This window comes from Pyxicephalus adspersus, chromosome 1 (assembly GCF_032062135.1).
Source record: "Pyxicephalus adspersus chromosome 1, UCB_Pads_2.0, whole genome shotgun sequence".
NCBI lineage: Eukaryota > Metazoa > Chordata > Amphibia > Anura > Pyxicephalidae > Pyxicephalus > Pyxicephalus adspersus.
Genome location: NC_092858.1, coordinates 105917314 through 105927527, shown reverse-complemented (window position 1 = coordinate 105927527; position 10214 = coordinate 105917314). Strand labels below are relative to the sequence as shown.

General features: G+C 36.4%; 1 long non-coding RNA gene across 1 annotated transcript; it reads right to left on the bottom strand.

Annotated features, from left to right (window-relative positions):
* Window positions 1–1121: 1121 nt before the first annotated feature.
* Window positions 1122–8765, bottom strand: LOC140338417 (uncharacterized). Its single transcript, XR_011922252.1, has 2 exons — window positions 8689–8765; window positions 1122–4489 (listed from the first exon to the last, which is right to left on the bottom strand). It is a non-coding gene; the product is annotated as an uncharacterized lncRNA (long non-coding RNA).
* Window positions 8766–10214: the final 1449 nt, after the last annotated feature.

Below are 10214 nucleotides of genomic sequence, written 5' to 3'. Positions count from 1 at the left end.
GATCAGGAGGACGGATAGAATAGTTTGTCGCCCGGATCCCTTCAACCCGAATAGTTTGCTGTCTCCCTGGTGCCAGGGTTCGGGTTGTGGTGGACTGCGTGGACAAACTACTGGGAGGGGCTGGACAGGACCCAGCTTTCTGTCAAGTCCTGGTGCAAAAGGGAAGGATTTGGGTATATAGAGCACTGGGCTGACTTTCAATTGGGGTACAACCTGTATGCCAGAGATAATTTGCACCTAAATGAAAGGGGTCTGCTATGCTAGGGTAAAGATTTAGGGGAATGGGGGAGGGATATTTAAACTAGGACAGAGGGGTGTGGGACAGTCAAATAAGAGGGCAGAAAGGTTAGTCAGGGGTCAGACAATAGTGGAAGGTGGATTGGGGATAGTTAGGGGAAGGTTTATGGATATTTGTAAGGAGCATCCCATGTTACAAACAAACATTGGATTGTGCAGTACCAACTGTACTAAAAATCAAAAGGATTTTGCAAACAGCGATGGTAAAAGCAGCAGTGGTATAAAGACCCTGTTCACCAATGCTAGAAGTCTTGCAAACAAAGTAAGCCTTAATGAGTGAGGGGGATTATGACTTAGTTGGCATTGCTGAATCCTGGCTTTGTTCTTCGCATGACTGGGCCGTCAATATTCCTAGGTATCCTCTCTTTCATAAAGACAGAGTCAAACGAAAGGGTGGTGGTGTCTGTCTGTATGTGAGAAGTGATCTAAAAGTGAATGTGAAAGAAGAAATTGTAGATGGAACAAGCATGTTGGGGAGGTTGAGGCAATATGGGTGGAGTTGAAAAACACACAATTAGTGGAGTCTGCTATAGGCCTCCCAATGCTAAGGAAGAAATAGAAAATCAACTACTAGCACAGATTGAAAAAGCATCAAAAAGTGGAAGTGTTTTATTCATAGGAGATTTCGACTATCCTGACATTGACTGGAGTAATGATACTACAGGAACAGCATAAGGGAGGAAACTTGTGAATATAATACAAGATAATTTTATGGTACAGTTTATAGAAGCACCAACTAGAAATGATACTCTGCTGGACCTAGTTCTTTCTGACAATGCAGAACTTATAACAAATGTGCAAATAAAGGAGAATCTGGGTAGCAGTGACCATACTATGTATTTATTTAATGCAAGCTGAAAACAGGAAGCAAAAACAGGAAAGATAAAAACATTTCATTTTAAGATAGCAAATTTTCCATTATTAAGGGCAGCTCTCTGTGACTTGGACTGGGAGACAATATTGTCCTCAAAGAACACAGAACAGAAATGGGAATGTTTCAAGTCTGTTCTACAAAAGCACACTGAAAAATATATTCCAGTGGGCAATATGTTTAAGAGGCTAAAATTAAAACCTATGTGTCTCACAGCTGATGTTAAAAAACCATAGGGAACAAGAAAAGGGCATTCAAAATATATAAAAATTGAGGATCACCTTCATCATTTGAAACCTATAAAGAATATAACAAAAGATGTAAAAAGGAGATAAAATGTGCAAAACTTCAAAATTAAAGACAAATTGCAAAGAAAAGAAGAAACATTTTTTTCTAATATATTAATAGCAAAAAGATCACGTCTGAACATGTAGGCCCCTAAAGGATGTCGCTAGGTTGGTAACTGGGGATATAGACAAGGCAGATTTACTAAACAGTTTTTTTAGCTCTGTGTACACAAAGGAAAATGGCAGGGCAAATAAGGTTGACATAGCACCAGGACCTGATGGATTACATTCCTGTGTCCTCAAAGAGCTGAGCTCGGTTAATTCAAAGCCATTATCTAATTCAAAGCCATTCTAATTTTTAGAGACTCTTTACTCACTGGCAAGGTACCGATGGATTGGCGTAGGGCTAATATGCTTCCTATCTTCAAAAAGGGAGCAAAGTCATTACCAGGTAACCACAGACCCGTTAGTTTAATGTCCATAGTTGAAAAGGTCCTAGAGAGTTTGATAAAGAACCACATAGAGGAGTTTCTGCTAGAAAATAATATTATAAGTGATAGTCAGCATGGCTTCAAGAAAGACAGAAGTTGTCAAATTTACTTTCTTTCTATGAGGAAGTAAGTAAACAGGTAGACAGTGGAATAGCAGTTGATATAGTGTACTTGGACTTTGCTAAAGCATTTGACACTGTACCCCACAGACAGTTATTATGCAAGTTAGGGTCGATAGTTTTAGAAAAGTCAATCTGTAAATGGATAGAGAACTGGCTTAAAGATCGCATACAGAGAGTTGTAATTATTGATTCATATTCTGAATGGTCTTAGGTTATTAGTGGTGTAGCCCAGGATTCAGTGTTGGCACCTTTACTGTTTTAAATCTTTATAAATGATATAGAGTTTGGGATTAAAAGTACCATTTCTGTGTTTGCAGATGACACCTAACTATGTAATGGAATTATGTCCATACAGGTTGTCTAAAATCTACAAGCAGACCTGGATGTACTGTTTGATTGGGCAGTCAAGTGGCAAATGACATTTAATATGGATAAATGTAATAATATGCACTTGGGCGCTAACAACATGCATGCTTCATACTGTCTAGGGGGAATACATTTGAGGGAGTCAGAAAAGGAAAAGGATCTGGGGGTTCTGGTAGATTATAGACCTAATTAACCGCATGCAATGCCAAGCTGCAGTCTCTAAAGCTAGCAAAATACTGTCTTGTCTTAAAAGAGGAATAGACTGCAATGATGGAGACATAATCCTGCCCCTGTACAAAGCATTGGTCAGACCACATCTGGAATATGCAGTCCAGTTTTGGGCACCAGTTCACAAAAAGGACAGGTGCAGAGAAGGGCAACTAAATTAATAAAAGGAATGGAGGATCTCAGCTATGAGGAGAAATTAGCTAAACTGAATCTATTCTGCCTTGAGAAGAAGAGACGTTTAAGTGGGGATATGATCACCCTGTATAAATATATAAACGGTCCATATAGAGAACTCCCTTCCCCATTATTCACTTTGAGATTATTACAAAGAACATGGGGGCATCTTTGCGTCTGGAGGAAAAGAAGTTTAAGCTCTGCATAAGGAAGGGATTCTTCATTGAAAGGTCTGTGAAAATGTGGAATTGGCTCCCTCAGGAAGTAGTTTCAGCAACTACTATAAATTGCTTTAAGAAAAAGCTGTATGCTTTTCTAGAAGCACAGAATATAACTGGGTATTAAGGCTTTAAAGTAAAAATAACAGTGACTGTTGATCCAGGGAACATCCGATTGCCTTATGGAATCAGGAAGTAATTGTTTTCTCCTGTTGAAACAAATTGTACCAGGGTTTTTTTTTTTTTTGCCTTCCTCTGGACCAAATATGTCTTATAGGGTTTTATATCTGGGATGTTTATTTTCCTAGCGGTTGAACTTGATGGACTTATGTCTTTTTTCAACCTAACCTACTATGTAATTACGTAACTATGTAATTACTATGGGTCTGTCAGTCTTAAAGTTACCTTCATTTTTGCATTAGGAGCCACTGAATTTACCTGAACAACTAGCATGCTACATGATGATAATGAAAATCTATTACTAAAATATTACAAGGAGTATAAACCAACTTTGCACTTGTTTTAACTTTAATGCAACAATTGTGTACTTTTCAGTTTATTTAACAATGGCCTAAATATGGTAAAGAATTTTTTTATTATATTTTAGTGTATGGGGAACATAGATGAAAGAGAAAAAATAGAGAACAAATAAGCAATATATTAAAATTCTGCATCAAATACTGTGCCCACCAGTAGAGTAGGCACAACATATATCCAGAACATTTGATTTCCCAGGAGAATGACTAGAGATAGCAAACTTCATTCATATGGGATGAGAATGGATAACAATCAAACACATGAGCAAATCTAACATCAACAATGACTATACCTGGACATTACTGTCAAGCAACCTGCCAGAGACCTGCACAAACAATGTGATGCTTTCATAATTTCAATAGCAATAGCCCTCAGAGTGAAAAGATATCAAATTTCTTTGGTATGCACACATAGAATAAAATTGAATTATGCACACTAAAACACCACATAAACACAATAAAGAAGTATGAGAATTTAGGACAAGAACCACTTTTAGTTTTAGTTTTAGCATATTGTTCAGGACATCTTTTTTAGCAATTCGAACTGCAGAAGGGTATATAGAAATAGTTTATTTTTTTCTGATATATCCTACATAAAGTGTAGCAAAGAAAAATGTGTTGGTGTATATTGTGAACACCTGAATTTCACCTGCTATCAGACTCATGCAGTTCCTACATAACAGGTTTGAATTGTGACTAGAGGAAGTAGTACATGAAGCCAGGCAGGTAATTTGCTGACAAGAAGAATGCAGATAGAACGAGAAAGCAGAATGACGCAATAAGCTCATCACTGTGCTGCTTCTCCTTTCGCCGAGCAGGAAAGTTGTGTAGAATCATCTGTTAGGTCCTAATTTCTGTTTTGGTCCCCAAATGGAAGGTTTTCCTTTATATACTGTCCCCTGGACATGACAGAAAGCAGATGTTTAGTCACCTGATCTTGCCTGGAGTTGAAACAAAGACAGAAGTATTATACTGACAAAGCCACTAACATTTCTCTACTATATGTAACACTAGAAGGCTGGAGTTCTACTTAAATTTGAATACTTTCTAGGCTCAATGCAGAGTTTTTGTTAGAAAATAATGCTTTAACTTGATATAGATGACATTTCAACAACAAGCACAGTGTTTGTTGGTGATGAAGGCCAGATATTTTCAGTGTTTTCACATTTATCCTGTTCCTCAGGATCTTGGAAATAAAAGTTTCAGTGGCATCTCAAACCACATTCATGCCAATGTAGGGTCACAAATCAGCGGACCACAAATCTGCATTCAAGGTACATAGATTTGTGAATGTTTGATGAAAAGTAATGTGACCTATTGTACCCCCAGTTCATCTTGGACAGGGATTTACACCGAGACTATGACAGCTGTCCAAATCTGTGCAGGACGCTAAGCATGAATTTTAATTTTTTTTGGTAATAAATGTGACCTTTTGTGGGCTAGCCTGTAACTTGTCATGTTTATCTGTTTGCCTAAAGCACCTCATATCTTAAGCCTCCTACAGATGTCTGATGGAAATATATAGATAAATGATTATGGGGCCTTCCACATTACAAATCCAATTGGTTTCAACTGCCCATCCCAGGATATTTATTTATTTAAAAAAAAAAGGTCCGGCAGTATATATATCCCAAATTGACCATAGAGCAAAAAACTTTAACAATGTAAAAACATAATTTTTATTGTAAACATTTAAAACAAATACATCAATCCAATGAAACAGCCATATATTTAGAGCATTGTACCAGGTTTTTTTTTTTTTGCCTTCATCTGGACCAACTATATTTTATTGGGTTTTTTATCTTGGATATGTTTATTTTCCTAGTGGTTGAACTTGATGGTCTTATGTCTTTTTTCAGCCTAGTCTACTATGTAACTATGTAACAACCTCTACACGTTCACTTCTTCAGGAGGAAAAGATTCTACAAAATCGAAAAACATATTTTAAAAAAAAATACAGAAAGATCAATAAAAAATTATCTTTTAAAAGTATACATCTTACATTATCATGATTAGACACTCCCCTCATATAAATAGGTAGGAGGAGAAGCTGGAGGAGGACATACGAGGACATAAACCTCACCATCCAACTTGGAGCTTATTTTTGAATACGAATATCTCTTGGTTTTAATCTATCTCTGAAGAAGATATTTTAACATAAACATTTTTACTTTTGACGTGTTCCTGTAAATATCAAAGATTTCCAAAAAAGCGAAACAATAGATGAAAAGTGAGAATTCATAAGTGAATATAATCCCTCAAATGAAAACACTTGAGGTTAAACCAGTCCTATGGCAGTGTTTAATCTTCAATCCATTAGGAAAAACTCCCTAAATGTCCCTTAAAATCCCAATATATCCCAATATATATGAATTTACCAAGAAGAACCACAGTGTGCCAAAAAAAATTAATATTAAAAAGATTAAATATTGCATTATAGACTAGTGAACTTCCACCACACTTAAGACAGAACTAATTATTACACACTTAACACAGATTAATATTATTATATTAGTGATAGTAAGAACTATTTGAACATATTTGTATATAGTCATTGGTTTAAGGAATAACTCCCTATTAATAATGGGACTTATGTACTGAATACTTTCATAAGGAGGTCTAAGAAAAGAATGACAACAAAATCTTTAAGTAGACTGGGGTATCAAAAAATGTGATTTAATGATAAAGGCTGACAAGGTCAGAAAACACCTCAGGGTCAGCACTATGTGAGTGAAAGTGTAGGAAATAAGCAGGGTTGGCAACAAGGTAATAAAGCAGCAAGCCGAATTTGTAGTTAGTGAAACAAGCCAAACTCAATATTTTAGCAAATTAGCAGACAGGTCACAGGAGTCAAACAGAAGCAGGTTGCAGAATTACAGATGACAAGTGAATAAAAGATTTTTCAAAGCTGAGCTTGAAATAGCCTTTAAAGTGCAGAACCATGTACATGTACAACTCTCCGTACAGATAACCAATTGCACAATCTTTACGGGAGGCTCCTTGTTTTCTTACATCTAACTCATCTGGTTTATATTATATTACTAGCTGATTACCCGGCATTGCCCAGGTAAATATTTATTGCAATCTTATATTTTACAGGAAAAGGAATCAAATAAAGCTATAGTGTTAAATCGAAGAAATATATAGCACAGCGTTGTACAAAGATCACCAGTGCACTCACATGAGTCATATGTCCAGCATGTTTGGTTGAAATATCTCAATGCGTTTCCTAGTGATCACCAAATATAGCTCTGACATATAGCACATCGCTGCACATAGATCAGCGGTGCACTCACATGAGTCTGAGTCATATGTCTAGCAAGTTTGGTTGAAATGTGTCAATGTGTTTCTGGGTGATGGTGGAACATACACACACACACATACAATTTTATATATATAGATTATAATTTAATTGACTTTAGGATACACTAATCAACAAACAACATGCCTTCATTATTATAAAAAGTATTTTTTTCATTTATTTTTAATGTTTCAATAAAAATATTTTGTGGTAAATAAACCCTCACCTGGAAACACTATTGACCCCTTTCTAAAACTGTATTTAATATACAAATGTCAACAGCACAGTGAGCATTTAATAAAACTTTCTATAACTGGAGAAGATAGACTGGGTAATTGAAAAACCTGGAATGCATTCGTTGGCAAATGTGTTCAATTCTGGACCAGATCCATTCTTGCTAGATCACGCAATTTCACCCATGATAATCTATCTTCTCCAGTCTTGAAGAGTTTTAATAAATTAGGCCCAATATATAATATATTCTGCTTGGGTTTTGTTTGCCTTGATTGATTTAAGCACTTTTCCATTAAATAATTTATATTGTATTAGGCACCTATTTTATGTTTTCTTTTTGGTTCTTTAAATGTGTTACTATTTTACTTGTGTACTGCATTGTATACACTACATTAGTTTAGTACATTGATCACTAATGTATATAATTACAGTGCTTCGTTAAGTCAGAAGTGTCACCAGGGTGATTAATGAAACACTTGTTCAGAACTCACAAGGTTACACCCCTTCACCCACACACTCCTTCTCCTGTCACTCTCACCATCCTTTTTTCCCCTAATTTTTTCCATGTGATCTCACTTCTCATCACCTGTCTATCTTTACATATAATCATAAATCAATGTTTCCGTCTTTAATACCCTCTGTCCTATTTCTTTCACTTATGGGTTTCATTTTCTGGCTTTATTTTCCTCTCTTCCTGCCTTGCAAGCTATATGTCTCTCAAGCTTCCTGCCTCTCTTTTTGTCTTTGTTTATGCAGTTTACTGATAAATTAACTCTTTTGATCATTCCTGTGGTTTTAGGTTATGGCAGAATTTCCCTCCCTAAATCCCACTCATAATAATTATACATAATTAAAATCCAACTCATTTACCCAGACCACAGACTGCAAGGCGCAGTGTAACCCTTTATCAACTAGGTGAGAAATACAGAAGGCAAACGAAGGGGGGGGCGGGAGCTAGAAGGAAAATGGGTAAGAGCTACAAAAAAAAAACAGACGGAAAGACAGAAAGGAGTAAAAAAACATAGATTCTGAGGTTACCACTTGTCCAATTCTCCTTACACATTATGTATGTTTTCCGCAACACACAGCCTATTGCGTTTTTGTTTACCTTACTTTAAGGAAAGGATTAGCTCTTTTGATCTAACAATCAGTATATTTTACTGCTGATTTTTCTTATATTTACTTCGCATTCACATTTAATGGGTAATGCTGCAGAACTAATATCTCCTAGAAATAACTGCAGATTGTTTTAACAGCATTTTCCCAGACCTTGCGTTGCATTGCGTTGCGTTACACAGTACTGGAGAGCATCCATATTTACAAGGATCCCAAATAGCATCAGTCTTAGTGTGAAAAGAAGAATATCACTCAATCAGTGCAATAGTCATTTTACATATATAGACACAAACAGACTACTTTTTTTGCACTCGGACATCAAATGAAAATACCACCATACGCAGACAATGACAATCCTGCGGAGTCAAAGAGATCTATGAAAGCAATTACCATGGATGAATCAGATCATTTTTTCCAGCTGATCAATAGTTCTGCAGAGCATTTTACCTTTGGTGGGTATAACATCTGGCCTAGGTCTCCTGCAGCTGCATACTGCTACCATGGAAACACGGATACAGAATCTTGGAGGAGGAGAGGAGAGGAGGGGGAGGGGGGTGAGGTGAGGGGGAGTGATAGAAATGGACGCGGTGTAATTAAATGCAAAAGTGCTCCCTAAAGATGCTGAGAGTAATGATGCTACTGAAGAAAGGAATGAGTCAGAGGGAGAAAATTTGCTGGAGCAAGGCAGAGATGGATAGGTGGAAGAATACAGAACTGAACATTTAAATATAAATTACATCAACAAATTTGTAACTATGAAATAGCTGTTTTTATCCTTTTATTATGCCTAAAATTTTTACATGTATATTTACATATTTTTTTAAGCTCAATCACTGTCATTGATCTGGTAATTGACTTGACTTTTCTGTTTTTTCCTAAGCCTTATTACTTTTCTTCTAGCTTACTTTGTGTATTGTATCCTTTATATAGTTGAAAGCATCTCTTTTCTTATAGAAATAAAATATTAAAAAATCAGATAAAAATCACCCAACCAATCTAGTCATCTACGTAGGAATCCATACAGGTTTTCTGTTTATACAATCATCCTTTGGATAGGAAAACAACAGGTGTACATTATTCTCCACAGTCTCAAAACCTCAATGTAAAGATATGAGATTATTAAGTTTTTTGTGCTCACAAATGTTTTTTTTAGTAATGAAAGTCCCTGTTTTTTTTTTAACAATTTTCTAGATGTCTGCATAATAGCTGCCCTTTAGGGCCCCTGTCGGGGCATTTGTCCTGCAGTATTTAAAAAGTTTTTCAAAAGCACTGTGAACTATGACACAGAAGAAGAAAAATATAGAGACGAGAGATAAAGTATCCATCTATTATTATTATTATACATTATTTATATTACGCCATCATATTACGCAGCGCTGTACAAAGTCCATAGTCATGTCACTAACTGTCACTAACTGTCCCTCAAAGGAGCTCACAATCTAATGTCCCTACCATAGTCATATGTGATTAATGTAGTCTAAGGTCAATTGTTAGGGAGAAGCCAATTAACCTAACTGCATGTTTTTGGGATGTGGGAGGAAACCGGAGTACCCGGAGGAAACCCACGCAGACACGGGGAGAACCTGCAAACTCCATGCAGATAATGTCCTGGCTGGGGATTGAACCTGGGTATGTAAAGTATGCATTAAGACAGGGGAAGGCTGATTCATCAAGCAAAATCAGGGGCTCGCTCGCGGATTCGTATTCGCGAACCAAAATCAGAAGCCTTCGATCATTTTATCAACTAAATTTCAGGCGCAGGTGTATTCGCGCAGAAGTTATTAACAAAATGATCTCTCTGCTGGAGCCGCGCATTCCTGGCAGTTTGACACTGATAAGCTTGCGTTAAAAGTCACTGTTCCCCTAAAAAATAAATTTTTTGAATGGCACACCTCTTTTACTTTTCACCTAAATAAAAATGTTTGGGCTGATCAAATGTTTTAAACATTTATATTAGCTGAAAAATAAGCATA